Source organism: Oreochromis aureus, linkage group 23 (assembly GCF_013358895.1).
Source record: "Oreochromis aureus strain Israel breed Guangdong linkage group 23, ZZ_aureus, whole genome shotgun sequence".
In the NCBI taxonomy this organism is placed as follows: Eukaryota; Metazoa; Chordata; class Actinopteri; order Cichliformes; family Cichlidae; genus Oreochromis; species Oreochromis aureus.
Window position 1 is genome coordinate 15,629,073 of NC_052963.1, and position 5,178 is coordinate 15,634,250.

The following is a 5,178-nucleotide window of genomic DNA, read 5'->3' on the forward strand; positions in this document are numbered from 1 at the left end:
AGAAAGCTGAGGAACAAGTCCAGGTGTCCATTTGAACTCTGTAAGTCCTTGTTCACAGCACTATTGTAGAAGTGTGTCTCTGCAGATTCTGTTGTTTCAGACCTCTGGGAGGTTGTTTGTTGATCTTCCAACAAGCTGCCAGAATGGCAAGCTTGCAGCAGCTATGCACCCGACTCAGTTCCCAAATCACTCCGCTACCCCCTACTGTCCAAAGTGTTATACACTCCCCTGGCAACATAGAACTTACATGACTTTGTGGACTTAAATTACACCAATAAACCAGCAACATAAAACATGCATAATAATCTCCATATATCATGCCACTTAACTCACAATTGTGACCACATATTTGTGTGGATCACACTTAGATGCACAAAGCAAAACACTCTGGTCTGGTACAGCCCTTGCTCTTCTTTAAAGATCTATGTGAACACTCCTGAGTTACACTGAGGCTGCTCTGATATCGATACCACACTCTGTCACGTCTGATTCATAGAAGATCAGGTTTCCTTTCTGCAACTGGTGAAAAGCCAGCTTTCCCAGATACTCAATCATCTTCCTGCTCTCTGGACTCCATTGTAGATCTGTCGCAGCTCCTCCATCATACTAGACCTTCTTCACTTTGGCCTGAACCACCAGGGAGTGGATGTACATCTTAGTCCCCTACCTCGCTTGTTTTCAGCATATCCTCCAGAACCGTAGCGGTGATCCAGCAGAAGACTGGGATGCGGCACATGATGTCGAGGCAACTTCTTCACATAGGAGATGATGTGTTTGGCCTTCATCTTATCTCTAAATCTCTTCCAGACGTAGGCCTCCTTCTGTGGGTCAGTGAACCCTCTAACCTCTGTCACCATGTCAACACACTTAGGAGGGATCCCATTGGCTGCTGCAGGTCGTGTGGTTATCCAGAGGCGAGCAGAGGGAAGTAAGTTCCCCCTGTTGAGGTTTGTCAGCAGCACATCTACTGAGGTGGACTTTCTAGGGTCAGTTAAGATCTCAGTATTGTGGAAGTCCAGAGGAAGTTGACACTCATCCAGGCCATCGAAGATGAATATAACCTTGAAGTCTTCAAATCTAAAAATTTCTGCTTTTTTGGTTTCAGTGTAGAAATGATTAACAAGTCCCACCACGCTGAATTGTTCTTCTTTCAGCACATTAAGTTCTCTGAAGGTGATTGGAAATGTGAATTCAATGTCCTGATTGGCTTTATCTTCTGCCCAGTCCAGAGTGAACTTCTGAGTCACTCTCCAACTCTCCTATATCTCTCCCGCACCTGCAGAGTGAACTCCTGGAGAGCAGAGACCCCCTGCAAGGATGTAACAACCTCCCCGCCAGTTGAAGAGGCCCCTAGTTCTGCCGATGCACCAGAGGCCCCCTGCCCCAAGGCTGTGCATGGACCCACCCACAACCCGGCAATACACCAACCAGAAACCAATCCCCCAAGACTCAGCCAGAGCCCCGGCCCGGAGGCGGAGCACCCCCAGAACCACAAGACCGCCCCAGATCCACCCCAGGGCAGCTAGGCTACCAGGCCAGTAACCCACGTCTGCCAGCACAGACCCTCCCCCAGCCCTGCTACACGCAGCCACCAGGAAAACATCACCCGGGGGACACCAGAGTCCAAGTAACCCAAGTTTTTTAATGTTAGTGGGGAAATCATAAACTCTTAAAGTCACCATGTTTCATATTTGACTCAGTTTTCCTGTTAATACTCCATCAACTTTGATCTACATCTTTAGTTTCAGTGTCTGAACTCTGAACATTTTTGGGTCTGTAGTCTTACAACTGATAATTTACCCTCGCTAAACTCCACGCATGCCTCGTGAGCTAAATGTGTATTCACTAGAGCAGGGGTCGGCAACCCTAGACATGCGTGCCACAGCTGGCACGCGAAAGGTTAACTGATGGCACGACCATAGCTGGACTGGCCATCGGGCATTTGCTCGGTGGGCCGATGATTTTTAAAAAAAAAAAAATTTCGTAACGGTATAAACAATAAAAGGTGATGGATTGGCCAGATGCTGGCCGGTGTGTAAAAATAATCAGTCTCAATCAATCAGTCTTTATTTATAAAGCACTTTTCATACAGCAATGTAGCACAAAGTGCTTTACATGGTTAAAAGCAGCCCACCCCACCCCGCCCTCCAACTCACTCCCCACACTCTCATTAACATAAACAATCATGGATACATACTATGTATGTATGTAGGTGCTATGATGTTAGTGATAGTGAACTTTACTTTATTCATAAGGTTAGTAGAGTTGCCAACCGTCCCGTAAAAAGACGGAATCTCCCGTATTCAGAGAAAATATTAAGCGTTTCGTATTGAGCTGAAAAGGGACACAGTTTGTCCCGGACTTCAGCTACAATGGAAAAAGACACAAAGCTGGAGTTTTTCTGCGTATTTACGCTGCACAGCTGCCTCTTCTTCTCTCATTCTCTCCTGTTGCTACTTCAATCATGAAACTGATCAATGATCAGCTGATCGGCTTTTCTCTCTTGTTTATTTATCGCCCACTTTGCGCCAGAAAGAGGAAACCAGCGGATGTCGCGTTAAACAACAGCAGCACGTTTAAGCTTGATCAGCTGTTGCTAGAATTTATTTAATATTAATTTCTAGTATCAGTTGATGTTTGCTGGAGCCACAGCTGTAAAGCTGCTGGTCATGATATCGGTTTGGTTATCTGGTGAGAGGGAAACATGAAGATGAACCAGGAGATGTCCTTACTGAATCATCAGAGCTGAACAGGTGATGGAGAAACAGGTTTTCCTTTTAGGTGACATGAATGAGTTGAAGGGAAGTTATGAGCTGTTTCTGAGAGACAAATAACACCAGGATCCTTTTCTGAGTAGCTGACAGCTGGTAACTGTGCAGGGGCGGGTCTAGCAAAGTTTTGCCAGGGGGCAGGTAGGGCATTAACAGGGAAAGGGGGGCACAAAGAAATACTTTCTTATTCTCATTTAAAATGTCTGGCTGTTATTGAATAATTATCTGAAGCTTACAACCAAAGTTTTTATCTGACGTAAAATGTATAGAAATCATACATATACCAACAAGACAGCGTACATCACTGTCAAAACAGCGTTTGTTTTCATTCAAAGGCTTTATGGCTTTAATACCTGGTGGGCCGGTCTCTAGTCAAAATGTCCGGGCCGATTTTTTGTCCCAGTCCAGCCCTGGGCATGACATGCAATGAATTAATCTGAGAAGGTGTCACGGTTCTGGGTCCGTTGGACCCAGTATTTTGAGCTGTTATGTTTTGGTGTGTTTCTGCATTTTGGATTCTTTTCTGATGATGATGATGACGATGATGATGATTATGAATCTATGTTTTGGTTATTCTTGTTTAGGGATTAGTTCGTAGGTTTTGTGTTCTCATGTTTATTGCATGTTTAGTTCAAATTCCATGTGTCATTTTCTGTCTGTCTCTCAGTGTCGAGTCTGCGTCTTAGTGTGATGGTTTCTTGTTCCTGGTTTCTTGTTCCTGTTTTATTGTGAAGGTCTGCGTCTCATGTGAGTGTGTTCAGTTTTACCTCTCGTCTCGTTAATGACTCCCAGCTGTGTCCCCCACCTGTGTGTAATCTCCCTGTGTTTCTCTGAGTGTATTTAAGTCGTGTCTTCTGTGTTTGTAGTTGCTGGTCTGTCTGTGTATCCACCATGTTTCATCCGTGTGTCCCCTGCCGTCATCATTATCGTCTTCCTTCTTTCATGTCCAGGTTCGTGTTCTTGTTCATGCTCAGTAGTTTAGTTGTCCCAGTATAGTTTAGTTCTCCGTTTTGCCGTTTGCCTATCTTTACTTCGTATTCAATAAATCACCCTCACACCTTTACGAGTGCCTGCGTTTGGATCCTCCTTTATTTCCCACACGGCTCATCTCACTCGCCGTGACAGAAGGTGCATTAAAAAATAAATGGCCGGGCCAGCGTTGCACATTGCAAATTAGCTCGCATAGACACATTAGTTGTGCCGCTTCTTAATGACGGCATCTTAGCTAACAACCCCAACTACCAGATTCAACTTGTAATTGGCTAAAGATAACTTAGCCTACCGGTGAGAGGGACGTTGTTAGCTTTCCACATTCCGACACTTCAAAAGATTCAGGAGCTTTCCGCTCAGCACAGCATCAGCACCACGGAGATACACGGATACATCCGTAGACTCGAGACAGAATTCACAATGTGTTTTTTGTTTCAGGTGTATGGACTAATGTTTTCTGATCAAACCAGAAAGCTTTAATGAGCAGCTGAATTTGTCTCGCATTAACTGGCTGAGTTAATGCCAGTTAATGCAACATTGAAGGAGCTGGAATCCACAGCTGTGCGTGTTCATGGAGCTGCATTTTCACCTGCTGGACATCACTACCTGACAAGTTTAACTGTCTTCAGAACATTGCAGAGGCCTTATTGACAGTATTTGGCTCTACATATCTGTGTGAGCAGATTTTCTCTCACATGAAGAGTGTCCTCAGGTAGCCGTCTGAATGCTGGACACTCGGAGACCTGTTTTGTTGTGAGGAGACCATAAATAGCATTTGCATTTTCTGTTGTACAGTTCATTTGCTGTTATGGATAAAAAGTGTCTTTTTTTTGTTTCAAAATAGCTGATAACTATTCGCTGATAGCTGCCAACATCTGCGAACAGATATAATTCTATAAAGTGGTTCTATATAGTGTGTAACTGTTAATATAGAGCATTATTAAATTTATTGCTAATGCAATCATATGGCACATTGACTTCTGAGGAAATTTTAGATGGCACTCGCCATCAGAAAGGTTGCCTACCCCTGCTCTAGAGTTACCCAAGTTCTGCTGACATGTCATTCTCTCAGTGAATTTGAGTATCTCACATGAACATAGTACTCATCTTAACTTTATTCAAATTAGAGCACTCAACTTCCAGGTATTGAGACTGATAATAGCATACAGTCAATAGCTGAGCATAACAAAGTGTTACACTTCCCCCTAAAAAATGTCCAGAGAGAGAACAAAAGGGGAGATCGAGATGCAACTAAATCTTTCCTTTTTTTAACTTAATGCTTGAATATAAAATGCATCATTTCAAGGTTTGAGCTCACTCTTTACTGCATTCTTTCTATAAAAGAGGTGTTTAGGAAAAAGGAGCACTGCATAAATTTTAAGAGATTCCCCGGATCAGTCCTCCTAACTAGTCTAAT

The 5,178-nt window shown here is 43.7% G+C and overlaps 1 long non-coding RNA gene across 2 annotated transcripts; it reads left to right on the top strand.

The window, feature by feature from the left end:
• On the top strand, positions 1–1,686 carry LOC120436164. 2 transcript variants are annotated; one of them, XR_005610199.1, is made up of 3 exons: positions 895–928; positions 1,106–1,173; positions 1,283–1,686. It is a non-coding gene; the product is annotated as an uncharacterized LOC120436164 (long non-coding RNA). The 2 variants fall into 2 exon arrangements; XR_005610198.1 differs by lacking the exons at positions 895–928; positions 1,106–1,173 and adding an exon at positions 1–40.
• Positions 1,687–5,178: the final 3,492 nt, after the last annotated feature.